The sequence below is a fragment of the Magnolia sinica genome, chromosome 9, assembly GCF_029962835.1.
Source record: "Magnolia sinica isolate HGM2019 chromosome 9, MsV1, whole genome shotgun sequence".
Lineage (NCBI taxonomy): Eukaryota > Viridiplantae > Streptophyta > Magnoliopsida > Magnoliales > Magnoliaceae > Magnolia > Magnolia sinica.
The window spans coordinates 85,190,178-85,216,394 of NC_080581.1; the positions used below are offsets into that span (position 1 = coordinate 85,190,178).

The window sequence follows — 26,217 nt, forward strand, 5'->3', positions numbered from 1 at the left end:
ATTCGAGAAGGTAACATTCACAAGAATAAAATTAACTATATTCTTTATTCCAAGGTCAAATAAATCGTCAAATGCTCTCACAATGAGAGCTTAATACAAGTTCTGAGTTGCGCAACGGAATTATAAAGAAAGTAAACCATAAATTAATCTTCCTAGTCTATTCAGTAAAGTCTTCTGCCAGGGTCGGGTCTTTTGGGTCCTCTACCTATATGTCACCTACAATATTTGTACGGTTGATAGAGGGTCAATGCCCTACTCATAGTGATAGTTACCCTTTAAAATTAACAGTAATTCAAGAGATTTATAACAACAGTGTAAAAGTTTTGATACGTCCTGTACTCCACATCTACAAGAGGTATCAATGCACAAGCAATTTATATGAGATGCATGCCTAGCAAAGTATATGCGGTTTATCTCACTTAGGGATTGCCACAATGTGGAATACGATTATAGTTGTCCGACTCGCCCTGCATCCCATACTACGGAGATTCGCTGGCGTATCCCACGTTTAACATAGATTTATGCGGTTATCCCAAGACGAACACCACACATGACCAGATGAATCACGCAACCCGGATTAGAGCGACTAATTGCGACATCCAACCCCCAAAAGATTAGATTGGAGTGACTAAATGCGATATCCAACCTTAAAAAAAAAAAAAGACCGGATTAGAGCGACTAAATGCGACATCTAACCCCCAAAAGAAAGAACTGATGTATCACACATATATAACAATTTACATACACCAGTTGTTGCACCATCACCCGTGAAACATGGAATTACGTGTTGCCCCAGGGCCGCTACCGAAAATGCATTATGCCCATGATATTGATTGGATCGCTAGAGGAGGAATTCCCAACATAGTACTTGCACCAAGAGAGAAACCCTTGAACCATGAGAGTTTATGAATATCACGACACCTGCCCAAGCCTTTAAGTTAAATAAGAGACAAGTGACAATGACCATTTCAAATAAGATTAAAGGCAAGGGCAAGGCTCATATCCCTAGCCTCACATAAATTCAGGAAGATTCCTTGAAATGGAAATCATGTTAAAATCCCAAAAGGCCAATAATTGTTGATGACAATTTAAAATGAAAACAGAGGAAAAGTAATGGAAATCTGAGAATAGATAAAAAGGAACGTAAAAGGCAAGATAAAATGCATCAACTCAATTAAGACAAAAGGTATGTAAAAGGCGGGATAAAATAACATGAATGCATAAAAAGACAGGATAAATACTACTTAAATTAATGTAAGCTTAAAAGATAAAACCTTCACCTCTAGTGTTATTTTCTCTTCGAAGGTGGGTTTGTGTCGAGGTATTAAACCCTTAACCTAGTGTTTAACAAATTGTGAATGGTTATTACTCGTTAGCTGGTCTAATCAAGATTTGGCAAGAAGGGGAAGAAGGGGTTTAGAAGGGAAAATTGGACGTGACCTACCTTGGACGTCGGGTGTTGCTAGTTTCCCTCTTTTTTTTTCGTTAATTTCTTTTCCTTCTTTCTTTAATTTCTTTTCCTTCCTTCTTTCTCTCTTCTCCTCTTTTCTCCCTCTTCTCTCCTTGCTGGATAGCTGCCAGTCTAGGCGAATGGAGTCTCTTTCTCTCTCTGCTGCCGCTCGGCTGAAGTCTCTCTCTCTCTCTCTCTCTCTCTCTCTCTCTCTCTCTCTCTCGCTATGTTCTCACGACTCTGGGGAGATGGGTTTTTATAAGCATGGGAATGCCTGGAATTCCTATGAGTATTCCCTACACAAGGTACCACCTACATGATTTGTTTACGCAACCTCTCTTTCTGCGTAGAGAGTTGGTCGCGGATCGCGCCTGAAGAAATGGTTCATCTAGCGACCCTACTGCGGGATCTTTTTCCGAACGGCCTTCATGGGAGTGGTCGGAATCCCTTAGGGATGGGTTTGAACAGCTTTGATTTCGCCATCGGTTGGGTTGCTGATCCCTGTGCGTTCGGTTTTGCAAATTTCAAACAGAAAAGGCTCCCCTTTGTGCCTGTTGTTGCACACGCAACAGCTTGCATGGGTCCTACTGGATCTTATGTTCTTGGTCGAGGTCGAGAGCTAGACTTGATAGACGGTTCAGATTACTCAAATCTGTCAAAATGGTGGCCCACCTGGATTGTCGGTTCGTGGATCTCTCCATGCATGGTGATTTGCAATGGACTGCGTTCGTACATGGAGGTTTGGACGGTGTGCGGAGAAACCTAAGGTCCGATTGGTTTTTCCCTTTGGTTGCAATGAACGGTCCCGATCATCCATTAAGGCGATGTTGGTGGCCCACGAATCATCCACCGATGATCGACCGCTGTGAGAAGAGGTTTCGTAGAGTCGGTCGGGTCAAGGTAACTTTGACCCTCCTATAGTTACAGTGTACCGCGGCTATGCGGAGTCCATGTGTGTGCGTTGCTCCTACTGTGGGGTCCACGTGTGGTTTGGAGTAAATCGGCTCTGTTCATTAGTCTTAGTGGGCTGACATTAAGATCCGTGTCATAAATGGGGAACTAGGGTGTGGGCCATATCATTGATTGTTATGTTTAGCCATCGATCTTGATGATCCAACAGCTGAATCTTGGTGTGTATGGTCAATTTATGATGATTAGGCTTGACATAAGGTTTTATATGAACCGGATCATGGGAACCATGTGATTTAGAATTTAGGGGTCTAGGGTGATGGCGTTTTCGTAATTATTTCTGATATAGGCGTTTCAGGAGATCCAATGGTTCCACATGATTGTAGACATGTTTCTAGACAATTTTTATAAAAGAACTTGTGTCTAAATAGTTATGAACGGAGAGTTATCTACTAGTTTATTTAAGGGGAAGTTTATGTTTCGGTTCATGTGTGCATGGTCTTATTTTCAACTCAAGGGTCAGATGCCTTGATTTTGGTATCCTTCTCATATGCGTTTTACATTGACTCTCACGGTAATGCTCGAGAACTTTTGATACTCGAGCATTGAAGAGTTCGGGGCGTTACAGGTTGCCTGTCATAATCAATATTCTGAAGTTCAAAATCACTTTGGAAGTTTGATGTCTGTTAGGCCATAAATGTTTTGATTATTTTGCCTGATTCATGGATGTTTATGTTCCATCAGCAATCCAGCTTATGAAACTGTTGACTGTTGTAAGATCAGCCTTAGAAATGACAAGCTCATGAAAGGGTCTGGACAATGCCTATGATGAGAACATCTAAATCTGAAATTTTATTCATGTGCAGAAATTCATTAATGAAAAATTGGGTGCTTCTGCTTGCAAGCAAATCACCTTGACTATCAAACTAGAGAAAATATGTAAGTTTTGGAAATAAGCTGATAATCACATTTTATTGTAGATTAATTCAAACCCTTGTTATCATTTTTCTTTTCATAAGCCAGGCTACTGTTCATTTTTTGCAAAATTTTCTGAATTTCGTAAACTGATCCACATGCCGATGTTGCATGGCCAAAAGCTGCACTTACCATTCATCTCAACCATTTGTGTTGGTCCATTCGTCTTTTTTTTTTTTTTTCTGAGAATTGTACTCTCATGAGCTGGCCTTCCTACTACAATCATGATGGCAGGAGTCTCAATGGAAGAAAGAAAAGACGATGATGAGCGGATGGAAAACAGTCATTTTGAGGATGGTACATCGAGTATGGAACAGAGTGGGGTGAATCAGCAGACACTCTCAGCTGCTGCCAAGCAATCTATGCAGGAAACGATGGATTACCAAGAGGTTGAAGTTGCAAATGACCAAAATTCTGTTGAAAATGCATCAAAGTTGCTCCTGGTTATGTGCCAGGTGAACTTAGTGAACAAATTTTTTTTGAAATCTCTTCATTGATGGTCCGCCCATTAGGTGTTGCACAAGGAACATTTCAAGTAAGTACGATATTTAAAAGTTCGTAAGCTAGATTCATTTGTCAGTTATCCATAGATCACATTTTACTGGTTATTTTTAGGCATATATTTCCTGCTCAGAATTCTTAGCTGTCAAGGCATAGAATCTCCAAGATAAATGGCTTGATGGAAAAGAAGTTTTGTTTTAACTTACAAGTTATGTTGTTTTAACTTATAAGTTATGTTGTTATAACTTTTATGCTTCAACGTCTCTTCCATGAGCTTTGATGTTAATCACATCAATTGTTTCTACTAATGGCATGCAAGAAAGTCGTTCTACCAAATATGTATAGAAATCTGCGAACTGTTTAGAAATTTTCTTATCAGTTTGGTTATTAGTCTATCTTTGCTAAAGAAGTGTATGGATCATCTCCAGATTCCTTACGGATAGAGTCAGGAGGAAAAGAGGAGGAAAAGGGTATAACCTGGGTAAAATAACACCAGGTAGCAGTGCTGATATTGATACTCATTGTTCATACCTTTTTAGATCCCACCGTCCATAAGGTCCCATAAACCAGCACAAAGGAGACCTTGATCAAAAAGTTTTCAATGGCGGGCGTTCAACCCCCACTATGGGCCCACCTTAGCCTTAGATCTGCTTTAATTTTTAGCTTATAACCTAACATGATTCAGCAAAATGGATGAACCGTGTGGTAAAACACATATATCAGGGTAGGCATTATAGAGAGGATCAAATCAGGTGAGAACACAGCCTCACCCAGGACAGTGCAGCCCTTATTGTGGGCCCACCTTGATGTATGTATTCTGTATTCTAATTGTGCATCTGTATTTTTGATATTATTTTAGGGCATGATCCCAAAAATGAAGAAATACAAATCTTGGGTGGACCCAGCTCTAGGAAATAGTACTGAATGCCGTACCATTTTCTGCTGTGTTTTTTTCGCCATCCAGTCTGTTGATAAGGTCATAGAAGCCTGGATGAAGGTACAAATATCAGCTTCATCTAAAAATTTTGTGGCTCCTTAATCGTCAATCACCACTGGTCCTACAGTGTTGTCTACCTGTTAATTGGATCTACTTCATTTTTGGGATAGTGTCCTAAAATGATATGGAATAATAGAAAGAGTAGGCAGATATAAAATATATACATCAAGCTCGGTCCTACCATTAGAGTTGTAAACGAGTTGACTTAGCTCGGTTAGCTTGCTCAACTCGCCTTGGCTCGAAATTAGATTCGAATCTAGTTAGGTTAGTTTTTTGAGCTTGAAAAAATTTTGAGTCGAATTTGACTTGCCCAAGCTCAACTCAACTTGGATTGAATCTCAACTCGAATCGAATCAGCTTGGTGACTCAATTATTTTGATATTGATGTTGTTCGCCAAGTGTTTAATGAAATAACTCAACAGAGTGTTGTGTCGGGTGTGTACATTCTTCGCAAGATCAGCCAGTGACAAGGAAGGAATTGATATGAAATAAATCACTACAAAAAAAAATTCTTTACACATTCATTCACCTACAAATTGAAACAAATGACTCTAGATGTGAAGGCAAAAAAAAGCGATGCCTTGATCACCTTCGACAAGCAGAAACTTATTTTTCACTTTCCCAGTTACAGCAAGGGTATGTCACAAGTACAGCATTTACACTTACAGCATGGGTACCAATGACGAGATGCTATATTATTTAATTTTATTCTATTTTTCCTATTTGAACTGGGCTTGAAGATTTTGCTTCATTTATTTATCTTTCTAAAATAGGTTTTGGTTTGCATGATAGCATTTGTGTTTTCATGAAGACAGAAGCAATCAGCCTATGAAGAACCTAAGTTCACTAATCTATATGTAAAGAATCTGGAAAATGGGTTGACTGATGATCTCTTTCGGAAAAGTTCTCTGTATTTGGGAAGATAATCAATGCTATTGTAATGAAGGATGATTATGGGAGATCTTGGGGCTTTGGGTTTGTTAGCTTCGAGTTGCCAAAAGATGTTAAGAAGGCTATGTAGGCCATGAATGGTGCACAACTGGGTAAGTTGTGTTCATTGTAGTTATTTCTGTTTGTCTAATTTGCAGGATCATTTGTTCAAATGAATACTTAACAGCAGGATCTTTGTTTGTTGGCCAGGATCAAACAATCTCCATGTAGGAAGGGCTCAAAAAAAGGCTGAAAGAGAGCAGATGCTAAGTTGCCAGTTCAAGGTAAGGCATAGCCAACGGTTTCTAAAATTTAAGGTAATTTCTTTTTGTATTGATCTGTGATTGTTGTCAAACTTATGGTGAAGTCGTAATCTTAAACATATTGTACTCTGCAGGGTTTGAACGTGTACATGAAAAAACCTCGTTGACTCTGTTGATGACAACGAATTATGTGAACTTTTCAGTACTTCCAGTAAAATAAGTTCATCAAAAGTGATGCTCAATGATGAAGGATTTGAGTAGGGGATTCGGTTTTGTGAGTTTTTCCACTCTTGTTGATTCCATCAATTATTATTTTAAAAATGCATTGCTCAAAGCATGTATTAGTCAGTTTGATTTTGTTTTAGGCAGTGCATTGTTTTCATAAACATGACCTGAATGTCGATTAGATTCGTCTGTTTTGGGCGAATGCACATACAATATTGCCCAATATATGAACAGATAGTTGATGTCTGTAAAATAGAGAGAGAATATTCTCACACCAAAATGTGTTTTCATCCTTACCTTGAAACTAATCTCCTTTTTATGGAAATACAAAATTTGTATGTTTAGAATTTGGATGGTGAATCTGATTTTGATTTCATCATTTTCTTTTGTAGACTTCTCAAATAGGTTGGTTGGTCTAGTGTTTTGGAGAAATGGGTATATCTAGTTTTCGATGTTTGTGTTGATTAGGCAATAAACAAATAATTTTCATTGTAATTTTTTTAAATTAATGAGAAAGCTGCCGAAAATGCCGTCACCCCCTTTCCCGACGGACTGTCCGACGGCTCTTAGCCGTCAGGGAAGGTTATTGCCGACGGTTTTTAGCCGTCGGCGTTGCCATGTTTTTTTTTTTTGGTAGTAAATGTTCGGGGTGTTACAACAGATGCGGCTGGTTGAGAGTCTTATAGTCTTCGTAAATCGGGTGGGTTTGAATGATCGTCACCCTGGGCTGACATTAATGCTTGCATGCGGATTCAAATGATTCTTTGGTATGTAATAGTTGCGCAGGGCGGCGAGCCCACAACTGATTTCTAGGCGCAATAGTTGCATAGTGACCCACTGCTTTATCATAATTGGTTATCTTTTTTGCTCTTTTTTGTGTGTGTTTTTTTTTTTTCACTCTTTTTTATTTTTCTGATTTTTTTTTTAATATTATTATTTTTTAAAGTTTTTTTTAGTGTCAAACACAGAAATTAAGTGGGAAGCAGATGAAGGGACCAATATATACTAGATTATAGAATATAATCAAATGCAAAGACACATGAGTTCAAGAATTGTTGGAAATGAAACAGGACTAGTAATTAGTAGAATGCAGAAAGTAACTAATTGTACTTGGACTAGTAGATACTGGAATAACAGAAAAGAAAATGGGACCAGTGTGAACTGGAATTGTCAGTTGGTTAGTACATTAGGAAGTTAGCAAGGACGAATACTATTATATTGGGATGAACTAAGTTATGAAACCCTAAAGAAATTAGAAAAAACCCCATGTTTCAAATCAGCCTAGACTAGTGGGGCTAGCACGTCCCCAGTAGATATACATTCTGTGTGCGCCGCCTGGCAGGTTTCTCAATCGTCCTGTCTGTGATGAGGAAAGAATGAATGGAAGTTTGCATACCGTGTCACTTTTGGGATGATGCTCAAGTATGGGTAATTAGTTTGAATTTTCTTTACCTCCTTGGCTATGCAATACCTTTCTAAGGGAGATAGAATGGCACATCCGACGTGTTAGAATGTTGTGGAGTAGCCACTAGCCAAATTGTGGCTTAACTACGGTCGGACAGAATCCGTAGAATTGTCGAATCGACGAGAACTCCAAGGAACCCTCTATTAGAATGACTCTCATGCCAATCTGCACCATAAATACTTAGTGAGGGTCATGGTTATGGAAAAGAAAGGGATTAGACGTACACCATTTTCCGACTATACACCTGTATGGTCTTTACTTGGCATGATTTTATTAATTTCTTTAGGGATTCTATAATAACTTATCAAATAGATAAAATTAAAGAAAATAAATGAGTAAAACTAATAATCAATAAAGAGAACCGCTTGGAATGTATAGAGTTGGAATTGATTTGCTTGAACAAGCGGAAAGAAGGGGAAAATCAGAGATGGTCGGACGCTTCTGAAATTACTCCTACTTTTCATTTGAGCTACTTTGATGATCAATCATTATAGAAATTGCTAATGGATTCACCAATTAACTTGGGGAAATCTTTTGCTTTCACTCTCTGAACACTTTGGTTCCTTGCCATTACTCCCTTTGTTTGTTCAACAAGGGTGTGAATTTATAGAAGAAAAATTAAGATAAGAGAAGCTATTGGCCATCAGACGAAACTAGGTTGATAGTGTGAGGGAACTAGATTACTAGTAGGAGGGTAGTGCATTGCTTACCTCATTTATTTATAGGTTGTTGTTGGTGAAAACGTGCCCAACATTTATTTATTAATGGTTTCCCCTCACTTCTTTCATCCTTTTGTCATCCGGTAGTTAATACTTTCCGTCGGCAGTTCAATCCTACTAAAGCTTAATAAGCGGGTCCTATAGGGTCATGCCCTAAAATGAGCTTTGGAAAATGGTTGGACAGTGTGAATTTAAGGCACATACATCACTGTAAGATCCGGGGTCTCACGTAATCCTCTTCGGCACATAAAGGGAAATTGACCGTACTCGCCTCGAAGTTTCGGTCATTTACCTCGATCGCTACGACACTCCATATATTCCCTAAAGGGCCTTTTGATAGCTTTTGAACTTCGTTTCAAACAAAAATACCACTGACCTTGGTTCAGTGGTTGCACGGTTTTCTAGGGACTAAGAAGTTACGTAGTATTTAATGCCAGTAAAGTGATGTGTGTGGAACCTTTTTGTGCGTGGGCAAGGACTAAACTCGTGGGGCCCATATTGATGTATGTGTATAATCCATGCCGTCCATCCTTTTTACCGTGTCATTTTAGCGCTTGGGCCTAAATATCAACCTGATCCAGAGCTTGTGTCGGTCACATAATAGAAAATAATGGTGACAATGGAACCTCTTAAAACTTTCCAAACTTACCGTGATGTTTGTTAGAAGTAGACACTGCCCAAGTCAGGACTTTTTAGGCCCACGCCGAGCTGGTCGACAAGATGGACGGAACGGATCTCCCCATTGTTGGCCTCAGACTATTGTACCAATGACTATCCTTTCATTTGGTAGTAAAAGAAGTGAACATGTAACAACCACGACCTAAGAAAACTACGATCCATATAACATGAGAACTACAACCCTTACTACATTACAATCATGACCCTTACCACATTACAACCATGACCTAGGTATAGGTCCTGGTTACCATGTTATATGGGTCATGGTTTTCATGAGGAAAGGGTCGTGGTTGTCATGAGGTAAGAATGTGGTTAGCCTATTTTTTTTTCTTTCCTAGTGTAAGTTACGCACGAGAGAGGAAATCGGATTGAGTACTTGGTTGGGCCCACCTTAAATGTATGTGGTCTATCCACGCCATCCATGTTGGGGATTTGTGCTGTGGAATCAAACAGATCTAGATCTAGGATAGCAATACAATGGCACTAAGCAAACACAAGAGAACACACAGATTTAACGTGAAAAACCCTTGCGGAAAAAAATCACGGTACAAAGCGACAGAAATCTACTATGAAATAGAAATTACAAGAGAAAGGACTTACCCGATTCGAACAACCTCGAATCTCACCCTTATTACACCCTTTGATAACCCGAGAACCCTTTTAAAAGCTTTTTTTAATCATTTAGAATAACCCTAAGGACCCTTATTTATAGTTTTAGGAAACTCCCTTTCGCATCCATGTTGCGAAAGGACTCAAATCTGCAATCCGCACAAAATCGCGAAATGAATCTGCGTAACCACGACTGGTCGTGCCAATTGCACAATCGGTCGAGCAAGCCCTACGATTGGTCGAGCGGCCCTGATACTAAAGAATTGAGCTCGCTAGACTTTTAGTCGAGCAGCGCTCGACTAGTTGAACCGCTCCCACGACCGGTCGAGCCAGACCCTTGACCGGTCGTGCACGCAAAAAAAAAATCCTAGATTTAAGACATCTGGCAACAATCTCCACCATGTCTTCAATCTTCAACTGTGTAGCTTCTTGACCTCTTCTCTTATCTCTACATCACATCATAGCTTCTTGTGCACACTCCGTCCTTCTTTTATGTTATCGCCAAGCCTAGAGAAGTTACACAGAACTTGAACTTCTCTGCAGGAACGATCTAGGTGAGCATGTCTGCCGGATCAAAATCCACGTGCTCAACCACATTTGCTCATGTCTTCTTCAAAAGGAAAAACGTAGTCTTCTTACCATCTCACCACTACCCAATATTGCTTGCCGGGGTACTTGCTCACAATACTGATAGCCTGTGAAATAACCGGTCTAATATTCTAGACCATGGCATACACTGTCAACCGCATTCGAATAAGGCTCATGAGATATCCTGCTTTTCCTCATCTGTTATGGGACATGTCCTGAGGAAAACTTGAGGAGAGATGCGTAGAGAACGCTCTCCGGCTTTACATGGTCTATCATTTCCTTGATCAATACCTACATACAAGATATTCCTCCTGCGATTACCAAAGTCTACTCCTCTTTCAGTCTCAACGCCAAGAACCATCTTTGCAGCCCCCGATCCTACATCCTGAATGTCCCACTTAACCAAATCTTCAGTACATTGATTTCAAACATGTCATAATTGGCAATATACATGTCATCAATTCCTGACTCATCAAGAAGGAATCAAAACCACTGCCTATGCGACAGGTCGAACCACGACTTCTTGCAAAGTCTTTTCTCAGCCCCTTTAACTTTGAACTGCTCTGGTTGCTTCATGTAGATCTGCTCTTTACTTTTCATTGCAGAAGTGCAGACTCCACATCCATCCTTCCAGCTCAAGATCACATTGGCCAACTAGTGTCAATCACGGATCTAGTAGACACCTGTTATACCGTCGGTGCGAATATCTCTGAGAAGCTAATCCCTTCTCTCTGAGCATAACCCTTTCCTACCAACCTCGCCCTGTATCTATGTTGTATCCTACTGAAGATCTACCTGCATCCAACTGCTCTCTGGCCCATTGGAAGCTCCACCCCCTCCCATATGTCGGTCTGGTACAACGAATGCATCACATCGCCCATAATCATCTTTTATTTCTCAGCATCAGGCTCACCTAGAGCCATCTGAATAGAAGATGAATCCCCTACGATATTAGAGTCATCTATGTACCTCGCCGATATCCTACGATCATGCCGTGTGATTCTTCTCACAGGTGTCTGCTCCACCTGCTCTATATCCCTGTCCGCACGTTTCAGTTTTTCTACCCTGCCCGCTCATGTGGCCATGCCCAGCATGCCACGCACGTGCAGAAGTAAAATCCGCTACATCCACTGCAACTCTACCTTTTGTAGTGCTCCCGATCAACCTGTACATGTTACTGAGTCATTGCGTTTTCATGATTACTGGTGCCTTAAGAGCACCATCAATACCTGTGTACTTACATCCTTTTACCTCAAGGACATCAAGAGCAATTAGATTCCGCTTCAAATAAGGAACGTGCCTGACATCAATCAAGGTACGCTCCACCCCATCAAACATCTTGATACGCACCGTACCAACAGCCACAACATTACAGGCAATATCATTGCCCATAAATACCTGTCTACCATCGCACTCTCCTGTAGCTGATGAACCAACTCCGATGAGAAGTCATGTATTCACTCCCCAAGTATAGGGTTGTGATGTAGTAATAAACTCGGTGAAACCGAGGTCGAATCCCAAGGGACTGCCACCTGTACATTATCTGAAACTAAGTAGAACTAGAACTAAATTAAGATGAAATCTAAATCGAATGATTTTAAGGAATAATAGTGAAATATTAATCTAAAACTTAAGGGATTCAGAGGAAGAAAACTAAGGATTCAGAGGATTCACTTGTAGAGATCAAGGAGATCTACGGCCGATTCATGAACTCAACTGGACTTCGAGTCCCATCTTTATCCAGTTGGAAGATATAACCTGAAAACCAATTTTGAACTTCATCTAATCTAGTTTTCAAGAGATCAGACGGGTGTAAATTAGAATGGATTCCATCACAAAACCATGCCCATGAGACAAAGCAAACAATAGAATTAAACAAATTTACAGTCAATCTGAGTGATGTATGAACAGTAGGAAGGATGCCGTCATCTAACCATGCCTAGGAGACGATGGTGAACAACAAGACTTCCTAACTGCGTAATCACAACAATAGAACAGGAATACTTAAAGCCATCACAGATCTATTGTAATTTCAGTCACAACAAACCATTAAAAACTGGAAATATTCCTATTATTCAAAACTAGAATCAACATAGTTCATGGCATGAATCAAAGTCGTAGAATCAGTCCCATCACGCCATAAGCTTCATCTCTTAGCCCTAGCTAAGAGGTTTAGCCCGACATGAGTGGGATAAATTTCCAAAAAATCATAAAAACAAACAAATAAGAAATAAAAACTCTTAATCAATTCTCTCTCTCTCTCTCACGTCAGAAGATTCTCTCTCCCTCTGTTTTATAGGTGCCAAGGGCGGTGCAGAGGAGTGCATACAGAAGTCAGTGCGCAGCTGGAGTCGGTGCGGAGGAAAACTTCCGTAGGAACAGCCGCGTGCGCAAGAAAACTGTTAGCAGCCTTGCGTTGGACCCTTGTTTTGGAGTTGTTGACCGTCCATCGATGTGGTCCGACTTCTTGAGTGTGGTCTAGACCCCCTTTTCCATCATGTGAACGGTTTGGATCATGAATCTGATTAACGATCGTGACCCACTAGTGCCCGCAAATCCCGTACGCGAAAAACAGGGCCTGCTTAAGATGGGTTCGCTGTTGAAGTCGGTGGGCCCCTGATCAGCGTCAGATGGAAAATCCAGTCCGTCCACTGAATTCGTGTCGAAAAACCATTCGGCTATGGATGTTTTTGGATTGAATTTGATGTGTCCCACCAGAGTTCCTATTCTACTGTCCGACCTGCGTTTGATCAAGATTTTCCTGTGTGCGCAAGCATGGGTCTGGAAAAGCTTCATTTGTACGGTCGTTTTGGCCCTCTGGAATGAATGGACAGTTCAGATCAGCAAGATGTATGATGATGGTGGCCCACCTGATGTCAACCACAACTCTCTGTTGCAGTTTTTAAGCCGCAGGAAACGGAGATTTTCGTTTTGATGAAGGAAGTCGGGTCAGCACCTGCTGACCGACTTGGTCCGTTTGGTGCACCACGAGTGCACAACTTCTGTGCAATCCTCTTACGTAAAGTAGGCCTCTCCTTGATGTATATGCAAAATCCAATCCGTCCATCCATTTGTTCACCTCACTTAAGCTGTTGAGATCAAAATTGAAGCACATCCAGATATCAGGGGGGCCCAGAATCATGATTCTCAGGGTTAATCTGTCTGTTGGGCCACTTCTGTAGGGATCCGATGGTTGAATTTTAACATGTACAGTTAATTTATGGTCCTCAGGCCATGTATGAAGTTTCGAGCCGAAAGGATAGTGGAAATCCTGTGATCTTGCATTCTGGCTGACTTTCTGGCCACTTGAGCTTCAGTTTCTCGATTTTCTCAGATCTTTGGCGTGTAAATCCGTCGATCTTGGTCCTTTGGAGTCCATCCATTACCTTGGTGATTCTAGAGCGTCAATTCCATGCATTTAGCATCTTTTTCGGTCCACACTTATAAATCCACCTTACAACATAAATATGATTAAAATAGGCCGTTAAACTAATGTTCGTAAAATCCGGTAATAACTGGGGTCTAATAAGTAATATTTGACCCTCAACACAACCCCCAACCAGCATCTTGCTAGTCCTGAGCAAAGTATGCGAAAAGTAAGTTGAGAATTACAGGATAATTTCTATAAGCTAGAGTAATTTTTGAAAAAACAATCTAGATACTAGAATGCTAAGAATCATGAATGTTGGCCATTATTTTCTCCTGGCCTCAAGCGCACGATAAACTTCATAGTCAAGTTCAAAGTATTAATCCATCAATTAAAACAATTCTAGACATTGAGTTCCATGGGTGTATAGTCTAATCTCGACTTATCATTATTAAAATTCACTTCTCTATTTCAGGATATCATTGGTAACCAACAAGAGAATTCATGATAACCAAAACTTTCCTCATAGATCATCCTTTCATTCTTATCATCTTTTGATTTTTCCATTAAAAATAACGCTAAAGAGGGGAATCAAATCTTCACCTATAAGGAGCAAACCGATGGTGAAAACCAATCGCCCATCCCTTTCCGAATGTCAACCTTGGGAAATCGAACCTTCACTTATAAGGAGCAAACCTATGGTGAAGACCATTCGCCCAACCCTTTCATGCTTAAGGACTACCAGATTATTCCTTCAATATCGAACTGAGACTTCAATGTGTAAGTGAGATGTGACGTGTGAAATCATGATTCAATCAATGTTTACAGCTTCTAATCATGGATTAATAATTTGAATGTAACTGTGAAATCTAACAGATAACTAAATCCACGAGTAGTAAATCACTAACATTCTGTATCTTATACTTCTCAAATCATGACTATCCTTCAAAATCACTTCGAATTCACAAGAAAGTCTAGAAAAATTTGAAAATTTTTCACAACTTTCGCTCAAGACCAAGCAAACACTGATTAGGTATCCTAATCTCCCACCCCCAACCAAAAATCTACATTGTCCTCAATGTAAAAGATATGAGCTTGCAATGCACATGAGACAATGAAAGTAAATGAGAAGTGATGGGAAGATGGTACCTGGACGAAGGAATTAAGAAGCTTTTACCAAAAAGATCGCAGCGTGTGAGCGGGTCAGCACAAGAGTAAAGTACTATCATAAAACAACAGGAAAACAAACTAACCTAATGGCATAAAACCAACTAACCTAGAACGACATCAAGCAAACTAACCTAGTCTTATGAAAAGATGCCCCTGTGTCTAGCATCCACTCATCCTTACGATCATCGTATGGTTGCCTGATAGTAGACACAGACAAAACATTACCATTACATCCACTCGATCCATCTGATGTGGCAGCATTGGCCTCCCTGTATGAAGCCTCAGAATCTTCTCTCTTCGATTTAAGATTTTCATAATCCTTCTTCACATGTCCTTCCTTCCCATAATTCCAACACTTTACCTTTCCTTTGATCATGCCTTTAGATTTGGATCTAGAACCTGAAGGACTTGTACCTTTTTTAGAATTTCTACCCCCTGTAAATAGTGCATCAGAAGATATCCTCATGTCGACGTTGAGCTTTCTTATGGCCTTCCCTTGAAGGGCCGAGATAACGGTGTCGACACTCTGGGTTTTATTCGCTAAGCACATTGTGTCCTTAAATGACTCATAAGACGCCGGAAGAGAATTCAGCAACATACATGCTTGTTCTTCATCTTTTATCACTTCCTCTATATCTAGTAATTTGCAAACCAATTTATTAAAGTTGCTGATGTGAGCCTCCAAATCTCCACCCTCTGCCATCTTGAAGTTATACCACTGCCGCTTCAAGTGCAGGCGTTTTTCAGAGGATTTTTTCGCATAGACATCCTCTAAACTTCACCCATAACTTAGCTGCAGTTTTCTCCCTCATGACGTTGTAGAGAACCTCATCCGTGAGATATAAATGGATAGAGGCTAAAGCATTACTATCAAGGTTTTCCCATTCATCATCTTTCATGGTAGATTTTCACTCCTCAAGAGCCATAATCTCGCCTTGCTTGGTTAACAGACTAATCATCTTATTCTTCCATAACTCAAAGTTATTTTTGCCCGAGTACTTCTCAATATCAAACTTCTCGTTTCCCATTATTACTAATCCTACAGATTCAGATCTGTGCCCCAACGATTGCTCTGATACCACTTGTTGGGGATTTGTGCTGCAGAATCACACACATCTAGATCTAGGATAGCAATACAATGGCACTAAGCAAACACAAGAGAACACACAGATTTAACGTGAAAAATCCTTGCGGGAAAAAACCACGGCACAAAGCGACAGAAATCCACTATGAAATAGAAATTACAAGAGAAAGGACTTACCTGATTCGAACAACCTCGAATCTCACCCTTGCTACACCCTTTGATAACCCTAGAACCCTTTTGAAAGCTTTTTTTAATAATTTAGAATAGCCCCAGGGACCCTTATTTATAGTTTTAGGAAACTCCCTTCTACATCCTTGTTGCGAAACGACTCAAATCCGCAATCCGTACAAAATCGCGGAACGAATCTGTGTAACCACGACTGGTCGTGCCGATTGCACGACCGGTCGAGGACCTCTACGATCGGTCAAGCAAGCCCTATGACCAGTCGAGCAGCCCGGACACTAAAGAATTGATCTTGCTGGACTTTGAGTCGAGCAGCGCTCGACTAGTCGAACCGCTCCCACGACCGGTCGAGCCAGACCCTCAACCAGTCGTGCACGCAAAAAAAAAACCCCAAATTTAAGACATCTGGCAACAATCCATCCATTTTTCCATTTAATTTAAGGGGTTTAGCCCAAAATTGAAGCATATCCAAAGATCAATTGGAGTATACCATGACCTTCATTTGTAGCCTTCGATCCATTTACACTACTAAAAATGGATCGTGGTTGTCATGGGTCGTAGCTGTCATGTTATATAGGTCATGGTTGTTATGTTATATAGGTCGTAGTTATCATGGGTCATGGTTGTCATGTTATATGAGTCGTGGTCGTAATAGTTGTGGTTGTCATGTTATATGAGCCTTGGTTGTTATGTGGTAAGGGTCGTAGTTGTCATGGGTTGTGGTTGTTATGTTATATATATAGGTCGTGATTGTCATGTTAAATGGGTCATAGTTATCATATTATATGGGTCGTGGTTCTCATGTAATATGAGTTGTGATTGTCATGTTACATGGGTCGTGGTTGTCATATTATATAGGTCATGGTTGCATGTTATATGACAACTACGACCCATGCAAACTACGACCCACATTGATGTATGTGTATAATCCATGCCGCCCATCCTTTTTGCCGTGTCATTTTAGGGCTAGTTGATGTAAGGTCACAGTTGTCATGTTATATGGGTCGTAATTGTCCTGTTATATGGGTCGCGATTGTATGGATCACAGTTGTCCTATTATATGGGTCGTTGTTATCTTGTTATACGGGTCGTGATTGTCATGGGTCATGGTTATCATGTTATATTAGTCGTGGTTATCATGTTATATGGGTCGTGGTTGTACTGTAACTTGTGCAGTTCATAAGGGTCATGGTTGTAATGTGACATGTGCAGTTCATAAGGGTCGAGCTTGCCATGTGATGTGGACCCCACCTTGATGTATATGTTTAATCCACGCCGTTCACCACCTTTTCCATATTATTTCATGCTATAAGATAAATCCGAGTCCAGAGTGGACCGCACCAAGGGAAATAAAGTCACACTAGTGGGCCTCGACTCCTAATATTTAAAAATAAACAAGTTATTGATTACATCAACCTGATAACCATGTACTAAACTACCCTTACTCGTCGACAACCAGGATCCATTCGAATAGTAGTGGTTCACATTCACTATGGATCATTGTTGTCAACTATGACCATTTGTCGATGAAAACCACAGTCCATTGTACATGTGAACCACGACCCTTGGAATGGATCGTGGTTGTCATGCAGCAACGATCATGATGTCACCAAGTTATGTGGGACATACCATGATGTATGTATTGTATCCACACCGTCCATCCATTTGGTAATATAAATTTAGGGTATGAACCAAATAATGAGTCAGATCCAAAGCTGGAGTGGACCCCACAACAGAAAACAGTGGAGAGAGTATCGTCCACCATTAAAAATTTATAAGGGCCACAAAAGTTTTCAGTCAAAATTGTGTTTTACCTTCTTTCATGTTTGTCTTAACTTATGAACACGTTGGATCTCATATAAACATCATAGTAAACCTTAGGAAGGTTTCAACGGTGAGAGTCACTCTTCCTATTGTTTTATGTGGTGGGGTCTACTATAGATTAGATCTGACTCATTCTTTGTCTCGTGCCCTAAAATGATATCTCCAAACGGATGGATGGTATGGATACAACACATACATCATGGTGGGTCCCACGGAAATTGGTGACATCACTTCCGCAGCCAGTCTCGCTACTCAACCTGTCTCTGCATATGCTGCTAAAGACTTTCACGTGAAGTTCCTGCACTGGTAACTCAGGTGGGGCCCACTGTGATGTTTGTGAGAAATCCTCCCCGTCTATCCATTTTGTAAGTTTATTTTAGGACATGTTGCCAAAAATTAAACGTTTCAAAAGCTCAAGTAAGCCGAAAACGTGATAATTGAGCATCTACAGTTGAAGTATTCGTGGGCCAAAAGTGTTTTGAATTATGCTAATATTTGCGACTTCAGTTCATCTCAGTAGGAATGAAGTTATTAACGGTATGGATGGCATGTATACATAACTGTCGAACCCAGATAGGTTTCAACGGTAAGAATTTCCCTAATCACATTTTCCTTTAGTACGGCCCACTTGAGATTTGGATAAGGTTCATTTTTTGCATCATGTACTGAAATTAACTCACAAAACGGATGGAAGGTGATGATTTCTCATAAACATCACAGTGGGCCCCACCTGGGTTCCCAGCGTCCATATAATACGCGAGGGACGCGTAACCGGATTGGCTGGTGTACCACACTAGCTATATATAACTGCTGTAAGTACGTGTCGTGCGAGGACAATAGGTGCGTGTCGTGCGAGGACGAGCACTGACGCTCCTTCAGCTCCGAGTTGTACGAGCGGTTCAAAGTATATCAAAGTTACATGGCCCCACAGTGATGTATTATATCTACACCGTTAATCTATTTTTAGAGATCATTTTGACCATTATCCAAAAAATGATATGTAAAAATGGATGAACGGCATGGATGAAACAAATACATCATAGTGGGGCCCACAGAGACCGACCAGTCTTGGGGGAGTAGCCCATACGTCTCTACTGCTGCAGAGACGTGCCGTGCGAGGGAAGCGGATTGCGTACTGAGTAACTCAGTACCCGTAGCGTACTGAGTAAACCCTGTGGGATCCACCCTTATTTATTTATTTTATCCACTCCATTAATCGATATTAACAGATAATATTAGGGGTTTAGCACAAAAAAGGAGCGTATAAAAAGCTCAAGTGGACCACACCACAGGAAACAGTGCGATTGAACCTCTACCATTGAAAAATTCTTGGAGGCCACAGAAGTTTTCGATCAAGCTGATGATTGTTCTTTCTCTTCATCCATTTCTTTGTGATCTTATGAACAGGTTGGATGACAAATAAACATTACTGTGGGCCCTAGGAAGGTTTCAACGGTGGAAATCATTATTCCACAATGTTTCCTGTGGTATGGTCCACTTGAGCTTTAGATTTACTTCGATTTTGGGATCAACAGTTCAAATTAGAAGGAAAAATGGATGGACGGTGTGGATAAACCACATGCATTTACAGTGGGTCCAACTGAGTTTACTCAGTACGATAAAAGTGTACTGAGTAACTCAGTACGCAATCCGATTTCGCCGTGCGAGGAGTCTGACGCAGAGACGCTACTCGAGCTCCTGAGTTGTACGAATGGTTCAAGGTAGATCAAAGCTACGTGGCCTACACTGATGTATTTATTATATCTACACCGTTCATCTATTTTTAGAGATCATTTTAGATTATTATTTTAAAAATGAATCATATAAAAAGATCATATGTACCACACCACAAATAACAGCTGAGATAATGATTTTCACCGTTAAAGAGGAAAAGCAATTCATAGGGCCCACCATAACGTTTATTTTCAATCCAATCTACTCGTAAGGTCACAAAGACCTGAATAAAGAGGAAAAACAAATTTCATATTGATTCAAGACTTCGGGACCGAAAAGGTTCCAATGGTAGAAGTTCAATCCCTTACTGATTTTTGCAGTGTGGTCCACTTGACAATTAAATATTTCTTATTTTTAGTCCAAGTTCTTAAAACGAGCTCATCAAATGAATGGACGGCTTGGATATAACACATACCTTATGACGAGACCCACAAAATATGCCAACGCCAATACCGTAGCTGTATAGCCGGTGTGAGGTACACCAGCCAATCCGCTTCCATCTAACCCGCGTCCGTCTCCGGGACGGACGCAGATTGCGTCCTACCACCCGCCAGTCTCTAGCCCGAATGGGCAAATGGACCACCATGCTTGGTGGTTTGTGGGCCCCACCATCATGCTTGTGTTTCATCTATGTCGTTTATATATTTTTTTCAGATCATTTTACTGTATGAGACCAAAAATGAGGTATATCTCAATTTCAAGTGGACCACACTACAGGAAACACTGTTGAATGAGTGTCATAGACCATTTAAAACTTTTTGGGGGCCATAAAAGTTTTGGATCAAGCTGATTTTTATTTTTTCCCTTCATCTGTATTTTTATGACCTAATCAACCAATTAGATGTCAAGTAAACAGTACAGTGGGCCTTAGGAATGGATCGTGGGTGTCATGTAGTAAGAGTCGAGGTTGTCATGTTATATGGGTCGTGTTTGTCAAGTTACAAGGGTCGTGGTTTTCATAGGTCGTGGTTGTTGTGTTATATGGGTCATAATTATCATGGGTTGTGGTTGTCATGTTATATGGGTCGTGGTTGTAATATGGTAAGGGTCGTGGTTATTATGTTATATGCGTCGTGGTTGTCGTGGGTCTTGGTTATCATGTTATATGGGTCGTAGTTCTCATGTGATATAGGTCGCAGTTGTTATATGTTCACTTCTTTTACTACCAAACGAAATGATAACCATTAGTATCATAGCCTAAGGCCCACAATGGGGTGATCCGTTCCGTCCACCTTGTCGGCCTGCTCGTTGTGGGCCTAAAAAGTCCTGACTTGGGTGCCACTGTCACCATTATTTTCTATTATGTGGCTCACATGAGCATTGGATCAGGCTGATATTTCGGCCCTAGCCCTAAAATGACACGGCAAAAAGGATGGGCGGCATGGATTATACACATACATCAATGTGGGCCTCGATGTATGTTCAAAAGTTATCATAGATCGTGGTTGTCATGTTATATAAGTCGTAGTTGTCATGAGTCGTAGTTGTCGTGGGTCATAGTTTTCATGTTATATGGGTCATGGTTCTCATGTTATATGGGTCGTGGTTCTCATGGATTGTGGTTGTCGTGGGTCGTAGTTATCATGTTATGTGGGTCGTGGTTCTCATGTTATATGGGTCGCGGTTGTTACATGTTACTTCCTTTAATACAAAATGAACGGATAGCCATTGGTACAATAGCCTAAGGCCTACAATGGGGTGATCTGTTCCGTCCACCTTATCGGTCTGCTCATCGTGGGCCCAAAAAGTCCTAACTTGGACAGTGTCCACTTCTAACCAACATCACAATGAGCCTGGAAAGTTTCAACAGTGGGTTCCATTGTCACCATTATTTTCTATTATGTGACCTAAACTAGCTCTAGATCAGGCTGATATTTGGGCCCTAGTTCTAAAATGACACGACAAGAAGGATGGGCAGCATAGATTATACATATACATTAATGTGGGCCCCACGATAAAAAATAATGGTGACTGTTGAAAGTTTTTAGGCTCATTATGATGTCTATTAGAAGTGGAAATTGCCCAAGTTAGGACTTTTTGGGCCCACGCTGAGCTGGCCGACAAGGTGGATGGATCAGATCACCCCATTGTGGGCCTTAAGCTATGATAACAATGGTTTGATATAAAAGAAATTGAACACGTTGAAAACCATGATCCATGACAACCATGACCCATATAACATGGCAACTACGATCCATGCAAACCATGACCCAAATGGGCCACAGTTGTATGGATCGTGGTTTTCATGTTATATGGGTCTCAGTTGTATGGATCACAGTTGTCTTGTTATATGGGTCACAGTTATCCTGTTATATGGGTCGTGGTCGCGGTTGTCCTTTTATATGGTTCACAGTTGTATGGATCACAGTTATCCTAATATATGGGTTGTAGTTATCCTGTTATATGGGTCGCGGTCGCAGTTGTCCTGTTATTTAGGTCATAGTTATCCTGTTATATGGGTCGCGGTTATATGGATCGCAGGTTTCATGTTATATGGGTCGCGGTTATATGGATCGCAGGTTTCATATTATATAGGTCGTAGTTATCCTGTTATATGGGTTGTGGTTGTCATGGGTAGTGGTTATCTAATTAGCACTGTTTTCCTATGGTGTGGTCCACTTGAGATATATATCCCTCTCATTTTTGGCATAAAACTCTAAAATAATCTGTAAAAATGGATAAACGGAATGGATGTAACACAGAATGAATGTAACACATACATCGTAGTGGGCCCACAGAGCACCGACCACCAGCCACGGGGTTGTTACCAGCGGGGAGTAGCCAATCCGTTTTCGTCCTGAATACGGACGTGGATCAGAGGAAGCGAATTGGCTGGTGTACCTCACACCAGCTATATAGCTGTTGTATTGAAGTCAGCAAGTTATGTGTGTCTAGTCATGAGGTATATGTTATATCCAAACTGTTTATCCATTTGGTGAGTTCATCTTAAGGCTTAATATGAAAAATAAGACAGATCTAACATATAACATGACAACCACGACCCATATAACATGAGAACCATGACCCATATAATATGATAACTACGACCCATTTAACATGACAATCACAACCCATATAGCATGACAACCACAACCCATGACAACTACGACCCTTACCACATAACAACCACGACCCATATAACATGACAACCACAACCATGACGACCACAACCCATATAACATGACAACCATGACCTATGATAACTACGACCTATATAACATAACAACCATGACCCATATAACATGACAACTACGACCCATGACAACCACGATCCATTTTTGGTAGTGTAAATGGATCGAAGGCTACAGATTAAGGTCATGGTATACTCCAATTGATATTTTGATATGCTTCAATTTTGGGCTAAACCCCTTAAATTAGATGGAAAAATGGATGGATGGTGTGGATAGACCACATACATTTAAGGTAGGCCCAACCGAGTAATCCGATTTCCTCTCTCGTGCGCAACTTACATTGGGAAAGAAAGAAAAACAGGCCAACCACACTCCTACCTCATAACAACTACGACCCTTTCCTCATGAAAACCACGACCTATATAACATGGCAACCACGACCCATACCTGGGTCGTGGTTGTAATGTGGTAAGGGTCGTGAATGTAATATAGTAAGGGTCATAGTTATCATGTTATATGGGTCGTAGTTTTCCCAGGTCGCAGTTGTTACATATTCACTTCCTTTACTACCAAATGAAAGGATAGTCATTGGTACAATAGTCTGAGGCCAACAATAGGGAGATCCGTTCCGTCCATCTTATCGCCCAGCTCGGCGTGAGCCCAAAAAGTCCTGACTTAGGCAGTGTCCACTTCTAACAAATATCACGGTGAGCCTGGAAAGTTTCAACAACGGGTTCCATTGTCACCATTATTTTCTATTATCTGACCCACACGAGTTCTGGATCAGGCTAATATTTAGGCCTTGGCCCTAAAATGACACGGTAAAAAGGATGGACGGCATGGATTATACAATAAATCAATATGGCCCCATGAGTTTATTCCTTGCCCACGCGTAAAAAAGGTATAGCCATTGAAACATATAAAGTGTTGTAGCTATCGAGGTAATTAACCCAAACTTCGAGGTGAGTACCGTCAATTTTCTGCACATAAAAGGTTCCATCGTAGAAGTAAAGAAAAAAAAAAAAAAAAAAAACCTATCCTTTGCTCCTTCGCTTTCCTTTGAGTAATTGAAGATATAATAAGATTCTTTGTCGGCTACTTGGCTCTCGTGGTACAGGCGCCGGTTGTACACCGGGTAACTCAGTATGCAATAGCGTGCTGAATAAATTCCATGGGTCCACTGCGATGTGTTATTATGTATACCGTCCATTCATTTTTCTACACATTTTAGTACATGATCCCAAAACTGAAGCATATCCAAAGCTCAAGTGGACCACACCACAGGAAACATGATTAAAATGGCATCTGCGGTTGAAACCTTCCTAGAGCCCCAAGTGATGTTTATTTGTCATCCGTCCTGTTCATTGGCCCTCCATGACGTTTATTTGAGATCCAAATTGCTTATAAGTTAACACAGATATGGAATAAGGGATAACATAAACATCAGCTTGATCGAAAACTTCTGTAGCCCCAAGAAGTTTTAAAGGGTAGTCGTTCAATCCCCACTGTTTTCTGTGGTGGGGTTCGCTTAAGATTTGGATCTGCCTCATTTTTTGTCTCATGCCCTAAACTGAGCTCTCCAAATGGATGGACGGTGTGGATACAATAGATCCATCATAGTGGGGCCCACAAAACGTGATGACGTCACTTCAGTAGGAGCGAGTCTCCCTACTGTCATTCATGTATGTCTTTGTCGTGCCCGTGGCGTTACCTACTAATTGAAGCTGAGTATCCTATCCTTTGCTTTCCGCGTACCTAAAGTAGCAGCGTGGAATGAAACAGAGAGAGGAAGCATGAATACCTCATTATGAACTAATGAATTACGCAGAGACATTCATCTTCTTCATCCAACAAAGCTTAAGATAACTTCAATGGCTGACAGCTAAGGTGCGGCTTTTTTTTTTCCTTCTTCATGATTCAACACAAGATTTTCATATTGGAATCCACCGAATAACATTCATAGGTGAACATTCTAATTTTCTCATAAAAGTAATTACCACAATTATCTTTGTCCATACCATAGACTCCTAATATCTAAACGTTCACATACAACACAGGATGTGAACTTTCTCATAAAACGGTTTACTTCCTGTGAACATGGTCAGGTAGATCATATGTTATCCACCGATTTGAATGGTATTGCCAGTGGAAGAGGAGTTGCAATCCTCCAAGGGATTTTGACACAGGGGAGGACATGAGGTCGAGCACCATCTTCCTCAAGAGGATAACTATTCCGAATCCACGGAACTTCTCTAGACTCCTCACAGAGACTTCTCGAATCCACGAGGAAAGAAAGCAGGAAATAGAATTAAATTCTAATAAATTCGAATTTGATTAATGAATGAATAAAAGCGAGTTCACAACCCTTTAAATAGGGGTACGAACCAATGAAAAAGAAATCAGAATCAAACTACAACTAAAACTCCTAGAATCCACGACTTACTATAGATAGTAAACTTACTATTTATAAACGATCATGATGTCTACTAGTGCGCAAGGTTTTTGGCCAAAAATAGTAAGTGTCCTATTTGGCTTCACCAAATCGTTCTTCTAATTATTCTAAGCTATTTTCACGTTGGGCGCAACTCCTAAAGCCCGACGGATGAAGAGTTATAATCAAACTAAAACTTACTATTTATAGTAAAAACGAAATTAAAACAGGGAAACGACCGTCGATCCAGGGGCTTTTCGCAATTCCAGGCTGCGCAACCTGGCATAGCTGGGTTGGTTGGCTAAAGTAGCTTGTTCTACCCTAAAATCCTATATTTTACGTCAGATAACTCATTCCGGATTGTGAGATACGCCCGATCTAGGGTTCGACGGCTCGGATCACTTATGTCGTCGACTAGGCCTTTTCTGATCCATCTTGCACATGAAACTATCCGCGACCCGCTCTACATCAGATTGGGAGTTTTGGAGAGCTTTTGGGGAAGGTGGGCTTTGATTTGGGAAGAGGAAGGGTGTGAATGGTGAAGGAAAATGGCAAGGAAGGGGTCTTAAACCCCTTTTGCAAAGGAAACGGATTAGCTGGTGTACCGCACACCAGCTGTATAGCTGGTGTAGGTACGTGTCGTGCGAAGACGAGCGGTGACGCTCCCCGAGCTCCGAGTTGTACGAATGGTTAAGAGGGGAGACGGATTGGCTACTCCCCTGACACTAGCCCTGTGGCTGGTGGTTGGTGCTCTGTGGGCCCCACCATGATTTATGTGTTTCATCCATTCCATTCATCCATTTTTACAGATCATTTTAGGCTTGATAGAAAACATGATAGGGACATAAATTTTAGGTGGACCACACGACAGGAAACAAATAATGATTGGATATGTACCACTAAAATCCTCCTAAGGCTCACTGTACTGTTTATTTAACATCCAATCTGTTGATTAGGTCATAAAGACCCAGATGATGGGAAAAT

General features: G+C 40.8%; 2 protein-coding genes across 3 annotated transcripts in view; both read left to right on the forward strand.

Moving 5' to 3' along the window:
- LOC131255917 (disease resistance protein RPM1-like) overlaps nucleotides 1-26,217 on the forward strand; it is a 96,530-nt gene that overhangs the window by 56,147 nt on the left and 14,166 nt on the right. The window lies entirely within an intron of this gene.
- LOC131255918 (disease resistance protein RPM1-like) overlaps nucleotides 5,488-26,217 on the forward strand; it is a 32,918-nt gene continuing 12,188 nt past the window's right edge. The window contains exons 1-3 of one of the 2 annotated variants that reach the window (XM_058256864.1): nucleotides 5,488-5,875; nucleotides 5,973-6,079; nucleotides 6,160-6,299. The gene's annotated coding sequence lies outside the window, so the exon portion shown is untranslated. The remainder of the gene's footprint in view (nucleotides 5,876-5,972; nucleotides 6,080-6,159; nucleotides 6,300-26,217) is intronic. The other variant, XM_058256863.1, reaches the window with a different exon arrangement.